The sequence below is a fragment of the Humulus lupulus genome, chromosome 5 (assembly GCF_963169125.1).
Source record: "Humulus lupulus chromosome 5, drHumLupu1.1, whole genome shotgun sequence".
NCBI classification, from domain to species: domain Eukaryota; kingdom Viridiplantae; phylum Streptophyta; class Magnoliopsida; order Rosales; family Cannabaceae; genus Humulus; species Humulus lupulus.
In genome coordinates this window covers 175270748-175288756 of record NC_084797.1, presented here as the reverse complement: position 1 = coordinate 175288756, position 18009 = coordinate 175270748, and positions in this window count along the sequence as shown.

Genomic DNA, 18009 nt, shown 5'->3' with positions numbered 1-18009 from the left:
TCTAGGTGAACCTCAACTTCTTGGTGATCTTGTAGATGTTTTGAACACCTTGGCTTGTTTCCTTAGCAAAATCAATTGAAGAATTATTGTTTGTTAGTTGTTCTTCCCACAGATGGCGCCCAACGCTCACAGTGAGAACTCATTAACGAACTTAGATAAAAAAAAAAACTCATAGTTTAGCAAACAATTAATGAACTTAGAAGAATACGAAAAGAACTTAGAACATAAAATGAAGTTGCAGAGAAATAGTAATTGTATTACTTATTTTCCTTTGGGTACAATGGGTTTTTCAACCTCTCTTAAATTATCAGAGAACACCCTAAATATATGGAAGTTCTGGCTCTCAATACAAAAATGGTCCCAAGGGGACAAAGAGGTGGTAGTACTATGTGGCACCTCAGAGGATCATGGACCAGGCTAGTGGTGTCAAGCTTCATGTCTGTCAGACCTGATATTTGTTGGAGGAGTGGGAGAAGGTGTTCCTTATCCTAGTACTTTGTACGAACACTACATGTCTGAACATGTACAACTACTACTCTTATGACTTAGTAAGACCACTAATCTTCTAATGGTCGTGTCTAGTTTGTACTCTGTAATACATAGGCCTTTTTCATACCTTCTTCTTGTTTGTATCTTGATAAGCCCTTGAGAGCTTGAGTTCAAGGCATTTATTGTTCGAGGTTAAGGAGGTACTTTGCCTCCACACTACAGAGACTCATTGAGTTTGTTTCCTTTGAAGCTCAGTAATGATCTTGAGTTGGTATTCCAAGGTTGTTGAGGACCTCTGAACCATATCCTTAGCTTTTAGGGAGTCTTGCACACATTTCATGGTCCTGGGAGGGGTCGAACCTATGCTTGGGCTTCATAAGGGCCCTGAGCTCACCCACCTAGGTCGCTCGCTAGGTGAGCTCACCCTTAATTCATCCCTAGGGTCCTATGGGATGTGAGCTTGGCCTCGTGTCTCCACCATCTCTCCAAAGCACATCTTGGGCATTAGCATCTTGCTTGGCTTCTCTTGTCATTTATCCATGCTCACATTAGTTGCTCACTAAATAATAAACTAAAATGAGGCTTGAGCTTGCCCCCAAGCTCTAGGAATGCTTGAGCTCAACTCGAGCTCTAGGGAGGCTTGAGCTCGCCCAACAAGCTTCAGCGAGGTGCGAATTTGATCCCCAAGGGTTTTCCTATTTCTTGGGACTCCTCTTGGGTGCTTGTTCTGCGCTTGGTGTCTCTCACCATTTTTCCTCATCCACACCTCGCATTGCCCTTTAGTGACATGGAGGCCACCAATGCGAGACCATGAGGCCTAGGTGTGCGAGGCAAAGGCCTTGCTTGTGAGGAGAGGCTTGGTGACCCTTAGGTTGCACTCAGACCTTTGCCTTGGTGAATTTTTTACATTCACACAAGGTTTTGCCACCGGGGTTGTCTTCTCAACAAAAGAAGAAATTCTTAATTGATGTCATGCATTATATTTGGAATGATCCTATTGTTTTCAAGAAATGTGCTTATCTTGTAATTAGAATATGTCTGCCCGAAGAATAAGTAAGTGATATTTTGTTCCATTGTCATTCTTCTCCCATTTTGTGGACGTTTTGGACGTGTAAGGACTGTTGCAAAGGCTCTTGAAAGCGGGTTTTAGTAGCCTACTTTTAACCATGACTGTCATGAATATGTGAACAATTATGATCAGAGTCAACGAGTGCGAAATATCACTAGAGGACATTGTAATGTCCCAAATTTGCTAATAAGGTTTAATGTCTTGATTACGGTGTCAGAAGGGCATAATTGGATGTTTATGTGTTAGAATGATTTAATTGTGATTATATATGTGAATTAAATAAGATATATTATGATATGACTGCTCATGCATGCTTAAGTGTATTAAATGTACTTGTAGGCCCGTTTCTGCTAAAAAGAGCATTTTTGTAATTTTGACCCGTTGAGGGTATATCTGTAATTATATGTGTTTTATGAGTAGGACTACATTATCATGTGGATATATTTGATACATGTGCCACGAGGTGACCCTAGTTAGCAATTTGGTGGAAAAGTCACATCTGGGATTAGTACCTGACTCGAGGTGAGCCTAGAGGTATATTAGTAATTTGAAGAATTGTCGGGATTATTGGAGTATGAGCTATAACAGAGGGAAAATGTTTGTATTTTGGAAATTACTAGAGTTAATTTGGGATCTTAAGTGAAATTTGAGGTGTAGCGGGATTGGTGTCAAATGACTAATATGCCCTTGGGGGATTTGAAGAGAGGCTTAGTAGGCAGAGGTATGTCTTTTACGAGGGGCATAATTCTAGACTTAGTCAATTAGAGGAACTTCATTCTCACGTTCTCTCTCTCTCTCTCTCTCTCTCTCTCTCTCTTCCTTTGAGATTTCTTGATTTTGAAGAGAAAGTAATGAATTTCAACCTGGGCGAGATTTGAATGGGATTAAGCTGTTGTGGAGGACTGGGAGCTTTCAAGAAGCTTGGAATCCCATTGGGAATTCAAATTGGCTGAGGTAATTTAAAACATCCCAAATTCGCTAATAAGGCTTAGTGCCTCGATTAGTGTGTCAGGAGGGCATAAATGGATTAATATGTGAATTTAATTGAATATATGTGTGATTATGTGGCATATAAGAATTATATTGTGATATGAATAATTATGCATGTGGACCCGTTTTAGTTAATAAGAGAATTTTTGTAATTTTGACCCGTTGAGGGTATAATTATAATTACGTGTGTTATATGATTGAGACCACATTATTATGTGGATATATTTGTGATATTTGGCATGAGGTGATCCTAGTGAGCGAGTTAACAGTAAAGTCACAACGGGGTCAAATACCCGGCTCGAGTTAGCCTACCAGTATTTTAGTAATCTAGTACGTAGTCGAAATTTAATGGGTAATGAGAAGTTATTTGGTGATTATTTGTGTATGTCGGGGTTAATTGGGAAATGTGGCAAATGATCGTTTTGACTATGGTTAGGGGCATTAGGGTCTTGTTCATAGCCTTGGTTTGACTTAGTTAGGAAACACTTAACACTCACCAACTTCCATTCTCTCACTCTCTCTCTCTCTCTCTCTCTCTCCCCTCTCTCTCTCTCTCGTTCATATTTTTCTCTCTTGGGCACAAGGGGATTCTTGAATTTTGAGGAGGAAAGCTTGGATACTTAAAGCTTGGTGCTATGTATTGGTTTAAGGTGCAGCTAGGAGGATGAATCCAAGCTGAGGTATCATTTTTTGTCCTATAAACTCTAAGTTTTCATTTTCCATCTTTGGTGTTCTTGAGCTTCAAAGCTCAAGGTGGGATTTATGGGTTTCTATGGGGATTTTGGCTATATTGTGGTGTCATATTGCTGTTCTGAACGAATTGCTTTGAGTTTATAACTTAATTTTTGGTTTAGTTTTTATTTAGGATGAATTTTGAGGAATTGGGCTCGGGAAAAATGTTGAAAATCTGGCTTGGCATGGTCGCGTCGCGGCGCTGTTCTTGGAGCGCCGCAGCCCGCATGAACTCAGGGCCTAGGGGCGATTCTCTGAACTACCTTAGTGTCGCGGCGCAGGGTGGGGCGCACTGTGGCACGTGTCTAGGTGTATAGTCGAAGAACTTTACTGAGCTAGTTAGATAGTAGTAGCAATAGTAATAGTTGTAGTATTTTTATGACTGTGGATTTTGGTTCAGACCTGGATTTAGTTGGACACTCGTAGTAACACTTGTAGATTTTCTAAGTTTAACTAATAGTTTAAGAATATTAATTTTAACCTAAGGTTTGATTAATATGACTTATATTGATGGTTATATTTATTATATTATAAGGTTTAGATAGACCCAATAAGATAGTAACACTTGTCTTGTGTATGTTTAATGATAATTAAGTATTTTTGAGGAATAAGTTTATTAAGATCAATATTTGAATATCCTAGGGTCTGTCAGCAACTTTGAAATCATTAGAGGACTTAGTCAAGGCTGTTTACTCAATTGAAATTAGGTTGAAAATGTGCAATTTTGTGTTTAATATTTCAGCGTATGCCGATATATCGCAGCTATAGGGGGTGATATATCGCCATACGGGGATACGAAAAACACGTAACTTTGCACGGCCACTTCTATTAGCCCAGGTGATATATCACCTACTAGGGGCGATATATCGGCTCATTTGAAGGATTTTTTATTGTTTTTAAAACCGAGCTCATTTTAATCTTTAACCTCTTGATAAGTCCAGCATCTTTCTGACCTAGTCTTCAGCCTCTGCTGAACGATAATTCAAATATTTTTCACTTAAAAATCCATTATTTTATTCAGGTTAAATGAAGATCTTTTCATTCTTGAACTCTATAAATAGGACCTAGTACCCAACCATTTATTCATTCACCAAGCTAAGTTCAGAGTCTGCAAGCTGCTAGGTTATTTTTGAGTGCTTAAACACTTGGGTTGGGAATATAAGCTTTATCCTTTTAAGCTTAATAAACACTCGGGAAGTAAGGTTCATGGTATTTTTCGGTTCGAGGTGTAGTTCGGTTATAGAACCATTTGAGGTATTCATTATTCTAGTTCATTTATGTGTTATTCTTATAGTTTTCTACTCAAAATCCTTACTCTATTCTTTATTCTTGGTTAGGAAATCTAAGATCTTGAACATAAGATTTTTGGTAAGTATATTCTCGATGGTATAGTTCATCCATTGTTTTCATCACTTTTTCTTTAGTATACTCACCTTTCTTTGATGGTTTTTAGGAGTGTTCCAAAGTCCCAATCCTGTTCTCATATCCCGGTATATTTGGTAAGGAAAATAGGATAGGATTTTATATGTTATGTTATATGTTATCTTATGATTTATGTGTTATGTTATATGTTATATGTTATATTATGTATGCGTGTAGACTTGGCATATGACTTGTATAACTAACAAGCCCTAATAAATTTATGGGCATATGACTTGCTTAGCTAGCAAGCCCAGCAAATCTAATGGGCATATGACTTGCTTAGCTAGCAAGCCCCACAAATCTAAGGGGCATATGACTTGTTTAGTTTACGAGCCCCAAGTAATAATGGTCATTATAGTATATGTGACATATGTTTATGATATGTTTTAGTATATGTTGTGATATGAATTTTATGTATATGATTTATGTGTTAGATTTTCCTTGCTGGACATTAGGCTCATTCCTTTATGTTTATATGTGCAGGAAAATAACTATGGTGGCAGTAAGGTTCTTGGCAGCTTGGGGGTTGTGTATTGAGGCGGGATGGAATCGGTGGATTGAGCATTCGATTCAAGGATGAAGTCGCTTCTTAGTCTTTTAAAAATTATGCTTTATATGTATTTTCCGAACTTTATTTTGTAATCCATTTATTTAAAGTTATGTTATGTTTTATTTTAAAAACAATGGGATCCCATATCCTACTTTAAATTTTATGTAGTTTAACATTTGTCTTACGAGTTTTAATGAAGTTATGATTATTTCACTAGTGAGTTTTATTAAAGATTAGTGTCTATGTATAGTGGTCATTAATGGTCCAAAGTGTAGAGTAGTTGGGTCATTACACTAGGGAAGGAAGGGAATTTGCTCTCAGACTTGTAGAGGGCCGCAATGCTTGTGTAGGTCGCCGCAGCTCCAATTGAGGATTTTGTCCAAATGGCGTTTTTAAGCATGGAAACTCAAACCTAACGGCTTGGGAAGGGTTCTAGTACTCGGTTTAGTAGAATTCGAGATCCTAGAGGCTAGGAAATAACCTTGAAGATTTTAAATAGTTTAGTTCTTGATGATTACCCGTTATTGTGTTATGACTATGTTATACCATTAGGGCTCAGAAGCAAGGATCGCGCTCAGGATCGCTATATGTTATCTATTCAGGGCTTGAGGTAAGAAAATTGCACCCTGGGTGTGATTAGGGCTCGAGCCTCTGTTAATGAATATGACTATAATTATGCATGTAATTACTTGATTAGGCATGCTTGTATACGCTGTATTTGATTGTGTGATTAGCTATACCTTATGTTTGATTATACCTTATCTGAAAGCTCGGCCTAACAGAGCCAGGGTCGGCGATAAGCGTGCGGAATGCATGCTATTTTTGCTAGGGCAACCTGGAGTGTTGTAGCGCCTCAGAATTTTACCTAGTTAGATAGTAGTAGCTTATGCTGTAGTATTTTAGTTTTTGTGGATATTTGTTCAAGCCGGGAATTATTGGGTACTCATAGAGATAGTTATGGATTTTATAAGTTTAGCCTATAGTTTAGAGATATTAATTTTATCATAAGGTTTAATTATTGAAGCTGGTCCTAGAAATATTATTTATTATAACCTAAGGTTTAGATAGAACAATTAAGAATGTGACATTTGTCACATGTATGTTTATTAAGGATTTTAGATGAATAAAATAATCAAGGATAAACCTAGGAAGTCTAGAACCTTCCCTCAGATGTTAGGATCTCGTTTTACTCAGTCAAAGTGGTTTAATCAAATTCAAGTGTGCTTAAAATGTGCAAAAACGTGATTTAATATATCAGGGTAAGTCGATATATCGCAGCAATAGGAGCCAATATATCACCTACGATGATACGGAAAACATGTTGACTTAGCCTCGGAAAATGGGGCAGGCGATATATCGCCTATAAGGGGTGATATATCGGCTCCATCATGCCACGCTACAAGAAAATAGGGGTTTTATGACTTTATTTGGGAGACATTGAAAGTCTACAATGTCTCCCAATTGGGAAGACGTTGTAGGCAAGGTCATTGTAGGTATAGGTCTCACGTCTCCCACTGGGAGAGGTGGGAGACTTCCCACGTCTCCCAGATTTAAAAAAAATAAATTTATAATTAATATTATTTAAATTTGATTTAATAATTAATTAAATTGAAATGATTTTAATTTTAATTTAAATTGATTTAATAATTAATTAAATTGAAATTATTTTAATTTTAATTTAAATTGATTTAATAATTAATTAAATTGAAATTATTTAATTAATTAAATTGAAATCAATTTAATATTAATTAAAATTGACATAATTAATAAAATAAAAATATGCAAGAAACACAAAATTTGTTAGACATATATTTGTTAGACATATACAAGAAATACAATATTTGTTAGACATATTCAAAATTAACAAATATTGCATTGTGTATGAAGAAAGATGTAAAAAATAAAAAAAACCAAATACAATATTTGTTAGACATATTCAAAATTAACAAATATTGCATTATGTATGAAGAAAGAGGTAAAAAATAAAAAAACCTATCAACTAGATCGGTTACTTTGGTCGTTGTGATCTGGTCCTACTTGTAGAGGGAGCTTGTATACAACAATATCAACAATTAAAAAAAATGCAAACAAATAAATATAGAATTGTAAAGATAATTATGTAAAAATTTGGCATCACCTCATGATATATATCTTCAGATATAATGACCAAATCCTTAGGCCACGCTATTGGCATCCCAATGACTTGAGCAACTATGTACATGTCCAAATCAGGATATGCAAAAGGGAGAGGACAGGTTGGCTTAATAACGCTAGTAATCATAACTTGGTAGTTGTTTCCTGCATCTCTTTCAATGAGTTTACTAGATGAAACAACGTTTGAAATCGAACCAATTGCTAATTGGCATGATCGGCCATGCGCAAGAAACATATTATATACAAATAAGCATGTTGAAACTGTAAAGAAATTTATTTGGTTTCAGAATATTCAAGAAAGTTTAATTACCTCTTGCAAAAGCGGTTGTAGTGCAATAATTTGTTCTTCTGCTTGAGGCACTAGTGGGTCAGAAGTATAGTAGGATGCATGCACTGGTGGCATTGGTGGGTCGGGCACATAGTATGATGGTGGCGTTGGTGGGACTCCAACGTTGGATCCCGACCCACTCTGTTGGGCCATGAATTTTCTCAAGAGCTCGTCTTGTTGCTGAAGGCGCTCTTCTAGACGTTGTGCTTGTTGACGATGCACTTCTTCTTGTTTTTGAAATCATTCTTCAATCTCCTTTCTAATGTCGTCATTCGAAGAAGAGGCTTTCGATTTATTTTTTGTTGAGGTAGGTGACGGAGTATTCCAGTATACTGTGCGGGACACACCGTGTCCTCCAACCCTAAGACGTCCTCGGGGCTCAGGAGTGCCCAACGCCCTCGTCAGCACATCATCAGGGCCATCAGTGACCACTTACCCTCAGCTTGGAGTTGTCGGTAATGATCTTGTAAAACAATATTTATATATAGAAGCTAATATATAATTTGATATATCAACATTATTAAATATGAACACTTACAATATTTTTTTGAATCTCAGAGGCCTCTCCAACTAGCTCTCCTTTTGCATTCTGACGACCCATGCTCCACAAGTCTGTCCTATTAAGTTCAGTCAGACTTTTCCCACTTTGTTCCATTAACATCTCTTCAATACGCACATAGCCTCCTCTAGAGATGTTGTGATTGTATTTATTCAATGCTCGATAATTTTGCATCTCTTCTCTCTTTCTACGCCACTCGGGAGTTAATCTTGAGTTCACAAACTTTAACCATTCATCTGGAGTTATGACACTCTCAAATCCAAATGGAATAGCTGGCGGGAACTCATTTGGGAATTTTTTCATAGTGCCATACACGTGTACCCTTGTGAGATTAGTATTACAATTTCGGAAGTACTTTCCCGCATCTATCAACATTTGTTTATTTTGTTTGGGGTCCAAATCATAAGTTTTCTGCAATTTTGAAAGTAAAAAGAATCATATTATCAAAACAATATATATTTTAAAAACATTAAATGAATTATAATTAATAAAATCATACATTCATTGTATCCCATATTATATTTTTATCCACCATACTAACATCGTTCCAACTGTTAGTGTTGATGGACACAGTGGCTCAAACAATAGCTCCAAGTTATGATGAAACATTGCTTCTAGTCTCACCAACTATTTGACCATACTCGTTGTATTCAACAGGTGTAAGATGTCATTCGCTCCTTTTTTTGGTGTTTTTAGACATCCATGTACGTCATCTCACAGTTTTTTGTTCTTGTTCCACTCGCTGAGAATGAGGGCGATGCTCCCCCTCATCAAAACTACCACCAAAATGATTACCCTCCATCTGTAAAACATAAATATCATTATTATAACCATTTTGGAACCTCATAATCATAAAAAAAATTTATACAAACATTTGAATTAAAGATGAAACTAAAAATTTCACATATCATAAACATATCAAACTCAATAAATGGTACCTCAAGACCCATTATCATCAACCCATAATCCTTCACCGTTTTCATGGAAACAAATACAATCATCATCAACTTCATCATTATCTTCTATTGCGGTGAATGTGACTAGTTCTTCTTCGAGATGTATATCATGTAAATCACCATCTTTAATGTTCCATTCTCGTGTTTGCGTTGGAAGAACAATTGACCATTGGTTGTCTGAAGGATCATTCACATAAAATACTTGTTTGGCTTGTGAAGCTAATATAAATCGGTGAGATTTGTGCCCAATTCGTTTTAGATTAACTAATGTGAAACCAAAATCTTCATATATTATACCGCTGTCACTTTTCACCCAATCACTAAAGAAAACAGGTACTCGAGTTGTGATATAATCTAGCACCCAAATTTCATTAACTACTCCATAAAAAGTCATATCACATTCAACTGGATTTTTATCTTTTGCACTAGAGATTTGCACAATTTTAGCAACAAGGCTAACACCACTGTTTTGTGTCTTTCTGTTTTTATCGCGTTCCCTAGTGTTAAATAGAGAACTGTTAATCATGTATGATGAAAACTTGATGATATTAACAGAAGGTCCTCAAGAAATCCACTTAGCGATGTCTGAAACCTTATTTGATGTGTTTTGTAATTCTGCCACAACCTATTAAATCAATATACCAAAAACAAATCACTAAAAACAACCAACCATGTCATCTTCTAATTACCAATTAATGACAACTTTCCATAATCAACACAATTTACCTTTTGTTCTATCCAACTACTAAAAGTTCGATAATGTTCATCTTGTAACCATTTTGAGTTCCTTGACTTGGATGGAAATTTGGTCTTTATCCAATTAAAATGTTCCCTTCAATTATACATATGTTTTTAAACAACTTAACATACAAAATTACACAACTTAAGCTAAATGTATTATATGAATATAACTCATTCGATATAAGGTTGAATTTCATTTATATTCTGCAACACAAGACGATGCGCTTCATCTAGTATATCTCGACTTACTGTGCATACAACGCTACCACGACGACTCTGAATCTCAACATTTTCAACATCATTTAGCCCAATTCTTTGTACACCAGTCATGTATTCAGAAAAAAAATTCAACTGCCTCTTCTACAATATAGCATTCGACAATGCATCCTTCTGGCCGAATTCTATTCCTAACATACCCCTTAAGAATCTTCACATATCGCTCAAATGGATACATCCATCTTAAATAAATAGGACCACAATATCTTAGTTCTCTAACCAAGTTAACTGTCAGATGGATCATTATATCAAAAAATGACGGCGGGAAATATTTCTCCAACTCACACAATACCTCAACAATTTCATATCTTAACTTATGTAACTTAAGCGGATCAATCACCTTACAACACAATGACTTGAGAAACAAGCATAACCTTGTGATTACAGCTCGAACTTTCCTAGGCAACATAGATCGAATGGCCACTGGTAGTAAATGCTACATTAGAATATGACAATCGTGAGATTTCATACCAGTCAGAATACAACTTTTCATGTCTACCAATGACCTTATATTTGAGGAATATCCGTCTATAACTTTTATATTAAACAAACATCTGCAAATTTCCATTCTTTCCTCTTTAGTAAGAGTGTAAGCAGCAAGAGGTAAATATGTTCGTCTCTTATCTGGTTTTGGAGTTAATTCTTCCCTTATACCCATTGTTGACCCAGATTTTGGTCAACTGACACGGAGTCAGAATATGCTTGATATGAATGAATGTGTAGAGAGGAACGTAATGACAAAAAGTAATAACAACACGATATTTTTATAGTGGTTCGGCCCCAGGATCTGGTAATAACTTACGTCCACTTAGACTGTTATTGATATAAGAATCAAGGGAGTGATCAAAGAACAAGGATTCAATGAATTTCACTAACCTCTGAAGAACAATACAATATCACTAGGAGAATTAATATAGTCTCAAATGATTCAAAAGCCAAAAGTCCTTTCCTTGAGCTATCTTTTGCTATCTATAGGCTCAAGGGGGATTACAAAAGATTGTTACAGATATTCTTTCCTGAATAATCGGATACTCAGGAGATTGTGTGAGTTAGATTCGGGATTTACAAAGATCTTCACAGTAATGTTGCTTTGTATGTGGAACCATTGACCAGATTGGTCGCAGGTAAGACTGGGCTGCTTACTGCTTCTAATGCGTCTTCTGGTCGATACTCTAGCAGAGCTTTTCCATGTGTCAGCCACGTGCCCAGGGATCACTTTCCACGTCATCAATGCTAATTTTTTGGATAACACCCATTGCCACCAAGTCTTGTCTAGCCTTAATTCCATCCTTAGTTTTCCCAGGAATATTCAACAAAGTGCCAAGCAAACTATCACATACATTTTTCTCTATGTGCATAACATCTAAATTATCGCATATAAGGAAGAAAGGCCAATATTCAAGTTCGAAGAAAACATATTTCTTTTTATAACACCCTTTTGGCTCCTCCACAACCTTAGCCTTATGACTACGTTTCATCTTTGTAGGTGTACGAACTTTAGGCTTCCCTAACTTGAACACAATTTTAGACATCTTCTCAAGAACTTGGATCCCATTCAATGGCTCAGGAACCTCCTCAAACACTTTTTTACCATTGAATTCCTTCTTCCTAGTCCGAAGTTTATGCGTATTTGGCAAGAACTTCCAATGTCCCATATAACATATTTTTCGAGAGTGTTTCAAGTATTCAGAACATATTTTTTCTTCACAAATGGGGCAAGCCTTATATCCTTTCACACTAAACCCAGATAAATTTCCATAAGCAGGAAAGTCATTAATTGTCCATAATAAGACCACTTTAATATTAAATTCTTCTTGCCAATACGCATCATAAACCTTAACCCCTTCATCCCACAAAGTTTACAAGTCATCTATAAGAGGAGCTAGATAGACGTCAATGTCATTACCAGGTTGTTTAGGTCCTGATATCAACAAGGTCAAAAGCGTATACTTTCTCTTCATACACAACCATGGGGGTAGATTGTAAATAACAAGCATAATAGGCTAACAACTATACTTATTGCTAAGAGATGCGTGTGGATTAAATCCGTCAGTTGAAAGACCTAGACGAATATTACGAGATTCATTTCCAAAAGAAGGCCACTTCAAATCAACTCTCTTCCAAGCTAGGGTGTCAGCTGGATGTCTTAATTTACCATCCTTTATTCTTTCATTAGCATGCCACGACAAACTTTTAGCATGTTCAACATTTCTAAACAATCGGATGAAATGAGGAATTGGCGGAAGGTACCACAAAATTTTGGCAAGTACTCCTTCCTTGACATAGTCACCATTTATTTTCTTTTGCCATCGTGACTCACCATAAGTAGGACATGATTTTGCGTCTGCAAAGCTATTTCGATATAATATGCAATCATTAGGACATGCATGAATTTTTTCGTACTGCATGCCTAATGAGCATAACGTCTTCTTTGCCTCATAAAATGAAATTGGAATTTCATTATCTTCGGGCAGTAACTCCTTCAAAAAACTAAATAAATCAGTAATGATTTTATCACTCCAGCCATGTTTAGCTTTTAGATTGTACAACCTAAGAAGCGTAGATAATTTTGTAAATCTTGTACAACCAGGGTAAATTGGTTTCTCAGCATCATTAAGGAGTGTCTCAAACTTATTTGGGTCTACTCCTGATCCAAAATGTGCGTCGTCAATCATTTCATCTAATGGATCCCAGTTCTCCTCTACTATATTTCTCCTCACTCCTTTTTGTCTACTTGGCAGAGTTGGAGCAATAGGAGCTATCTCCCCATGGTAATACCAAATTGTGTAACTCTTGTCGATCCCATTGAAATATAAGTGTTCTTTAGTCTTTTTAAGATCCATCTTTTTAACATTTCCACACTTAAGACATGGACAATAAGTAAAATTTGGGTCTTTCACATTTTCCGAACAAAACCTTAAGAATAAATCGACCCCGTTCCTATATTCTGCAGATAACCTATTCGCTGACATCCACTGTTTATCCATATAGTCTCCTGTCTATCAAAAAGAAAAGAAATGACACTAAATAAGCACGTGATAAAGTTGGATGTCTATATAAAACTAATCGTTTATTATCCTAAATAAAATCGGGCAACATTTCCCCTATAATAGTGACCTAACCATTTGCATGTGAATAGCAAAACAAACAATTCAAACAACATACAATAAGTTTCTTGCTTATAGGATGTCTATATAAAACTAATTGTTTATTATCCTAGATAAAATCAGGCAATATTTCCCCTATAATAGTGACCTAACCATCTGCATGTGAATAGCAAAACAAACAATTCAAATAACACACAATAAGTTTCTTCCTTATAGCTCCACAGCAGACAACCAAATTTCTCCTAACCTACTTCACTAAAACACACAAGTTCTTAACCTTCCGTTATCACCGCAGCACATAATTTTAATCTCAGAACCTACTTCACTATGGATTAATATTTAAGATATTCAAACTCCTCTAACATTTGTTTAATAATATTAAAAGTAGAAGTAAGAGAATATATATGTACATCTTGCAATTAATAATCCAAAAGCTAGCAAAATTACTTCACGTAGTAATCGAATTCGCTATTAAATCCACAAACCAATAAAATTAAATTAATAAATAACAAATAAAATATCACTAAATATCTAATAATAGTAAATGATTGGTAAACAAATAAAAAAAACTCCAATGCGCCACTAATTATAACCTAAACAAAAAATCAATAAACATTTTCATAATCTAAAAACTTAATAATCAACAAAAACATAAAAATTTTCATATATTTATATTTTAAAAATTATTTAATAAATTTATTTTAACATAGCTATATATATAACAAAATAGTTACAGTTTTTTTTAAAAAAGTTTAAATATTTAAACAAAAATATTTCTAAATTTCGGAATAAAAAAAAATTATGAACATATATACTCTAATGAAATCTATACAATGTGATAGGTTAAATTAAAAAAAAAAACTAAGAAATAATAAATCTATAAAAAAACTTCCATGAAAAAACTAATAAATCCTACAATGTATAGAAAAAAACGCATAAAAATGTAAAACTAATACAAAATCATGTATATTACTCATCCTAATGCTAAACCTATGATTTTTTTTTAAATAATTAACTAAAATTCAAGAAAATTAAAAAAATAACTTACCTTAAAACCCTAAAATCCCAGCTTTGTGCTCTCCTTTCGCTCTTTGGTTCGCGCATATGTGAGAAAGAAGAAGCAAAAATTAAGTAAATATGCTAGGGAGACATCCAACGTCTCCCAGTGGGAGACGTGTCACGTGTCCCACATCTCCCAGTGGGAGACGTTGGATGTCCCCCCTGGCCACTTCTCCAGCCTATTTTCAACGTCTTCCACCGTTTTTAATGTCTTCCAATTGTAGCCATTAATAAAAACTTTCAATGTCTTACACCATCAGACATTTAAAACCTCTGATAAGTTTTAATGTCTTACACCCACGGTGTAAGACATTGTAGGGAGTCATTGTATATCAAATTTGTTGTAGTGCCATTTTGAAACTCTGTGGAATTCGAAGCTAGAAACAGCCCTCAACAACTTGGACTTGCTTTTGAACGATTTTGATCGAGTTCTGGGAATCTGTTGAGCAGAAAATGTTGGTATTAAACAATTAAATCATGCAGCTGAATATATGGACCCATTTTAATAAATATTAATACCAGTCAGGATCATATACATATAAAAATATTAAATCACATACAAATAGATCAGGGATTACCTCTTGTAGCCTATCAAGTGTCCTTGAGTCTTTTTGTATAAATCAATGATCTTCCTATCCAGTGTTTTGAGATCTCACACCCTGATCTTCCAGACCAATCCTCAAACACACAAGGACATGTGTGGGCAGGTAGGATTCAAAAAGTTGATTAATGTGACTCCCTAGATGTACTCAACACATGAGTTCTAGAGTGTTTTGACAGAGAGAAGGTTTAGAATAGCTTTTAGGTTTATATAAATCTATCGCTTTTTAGGGAGTCTCATATCCTTCACAATCATTATTATCTTAATATCACGTAAATCAGATTTATAAAGATCTTATAATCTAATTAAATAATCTTTATTTAATATAATTCAAATTAAAAATGATTAGGTATTTTCATTTAATTGTCTTTTTAAATCATATTTAAACAAAATAATTAAATAATTTATCAAACAAATTTATTTGAAATTCAAAATTTAAATCTCATGGATAAAATCCCTGATGCTAGGCGCCACACACTGTACTGTACAGTGTGTGTCGCCTAACCCTATTAGGGTTTCCTTAATTTTCTTATTTGTTTATTTAATCAACTTTAAAGACAAGATATTTATTTCAAAATTAACTTTATCTTAAAATATCAGTTTTAAATTAAATAAATAAATATCATATTATAAAGAAGATATTTATTATTTTCTCTCTATATATTAATCCAAACAGGATTAATATTAATTTTAACCTGTAGTTTTTCAAAATAAAAACTCTATAGTTAAATAATTAATTAATTCACAATTGATCAATTACCCATAATTATCAAATAATTATTTCCTTGCCCTGCAAAATTAATTCATATACAATTTACTCCTTTCTCTTAACAAATCTTTATTTTGACATCCTTACCATTAACAGTGTAGACAGAGGTGATCTGGGGACCATGGACCTATAATACGATGCTCCAATAAACTAGATTATTAAGTAAACTTTTTAATCTAATAATCTTATTTATTAAATCCATGATTACTCCACTATAAATATGGAATTGCACTCTAAGTATTTATAGAATTATATTTACAGAGTTTTCTCTAGTAGTCCATTGATATAATCAATATATGTAGTTATTTCCTCCATCTATTGGTTCATTAATTAGAGCTGGTCAAAATTACCATTTTACCCTTCTAATTACCTCTTGATCCTTAAGTACCAGTAATTCACTAGTGAATAATTAATCTATAATCTAATTATAGATGTGAGCTCAATAACTATTCAATTCTAGAATCAACCCTTAAGGGAACCAATCTTCGATCGGTTAGGAAAGCATGGATTCTAATATTGTAATTCATGTTCCTAGCCATCCATGATATTGAACCTCCAAAACAAAAGTCATTAACCTCATTATTATAAGAGACCTTTTCGAGTGAATCAAAAGTTCCAATAGACATAAACCGGAGTTCATGAATACTTAGGATTTAGACTAATCTACAAATGATCATCTGCTATGACAAGAATTAAATCTTTACGTCAAACGACAAGTTTATAAAGATAATTATTTCTCAGCAGTCCTATCATATATAATCTCTATTATATACAACACCTTTACTAAGATGTCTATCCACATCAGTAATCCGAATCTAGATTTCTTGCATCTCGTATGCTTAGCAAACCGTAGTAGTAACCATTCATTAAAGACTCCTTACTTTAATATGTTACTAACTTTTTTATTTATTATATACGATCTTAATTCTCTCATACTAATACAAGATTATATTATCATATGTGAATAGGGAATTTTCTTGATATTATTATATAATTAATTTAAACAATAATTATAACATTCAAATATAATAAAATAGTACTTTTATTTAAAACCAATAAAATGTCTTTACATGCTTTTAGGGCATCAATTCTAACAGAAAATTCTATTTTTATTCATTTTAAAGTGAGTTAGTTTCACTCCTTGAACTCTATAAATAACACCCTTCACTCAGCCATTTTCATCATCTTTCAAACACTTTTCAGAGCCTCCAAGATGTTATTTTGGTTCTAGAGAGAAACATTAGGGTTTTCGGGTTAAAGCTTTCCAATCTAGGGTTTTCTAAACACTTGGGAAGTAAGCTATAGTGTGATTTCAGTGTTTGAGGTATAGATCGAAGCACTAAGCTATCTATCATACTCTTAATCCTCAGGTCTAATCTATTTCTATTCTTCCTTTTACTTCAATCATAACTCGTTATAATGACTTTTGGTTAGGAACTTGATTTCTTTGAACTTAAGGTTTTCGGTAAGTCCTTATTTCGATGGTTTAGATCTTCTTTTCATCATATTCTCTTTAGAAAACTTATAATTTACTATTTTTTTAGGAGTTTCCACTCCCGCGCTTGTCTTCAATACCCCTGTTTTGGAAAGGAAAATAAGTTAGATTTTATGTGCTATGTGTTTGAATGTATGTTCTTTTTATGTTTGTTGGTTGCTTGGGAAACACGATTGCTTAGATAGCAAATACCGAGATATTTTATCATTATCGTAGACTATAGTTGTGTCTAGACCTACCTTTAAAATAGTAGTTAAGAGGACTATATCGGTTTCTATCACATACTACGATAATGAGTTAATGGCCATTAATATTGTAGTCCATTTTATGTTTTTATGTTTTATGTTTTATGTCCTATGTTTTATGTTTTAGTAGTTTTTTCTTACTGGGCATTAGGCTCATTCCTTTTTATTTAGATTGTTCATGTAAATAAACATGGAAGGCGATACAGAACCAAGGTGGCTTTGGCATGTGTATTGGGTGAGGACTAAAGGCATGGGCCGATGGGATCGATCGAGGATGACGTTGACATTAGAGTCTTTTTATTATGTATTATTATGATTTCTGCATTTAGTATTTGAACTTTTAAAATAAAGTTTTAATTTTCTTTATGATTTTCTGTATAAACAATGGGATCATGTATTCTTGGATTTTCTATAATAATTTTTTATCATTTTATGTATGTATCCAAAAGATAGTAGTTATTGTCTTA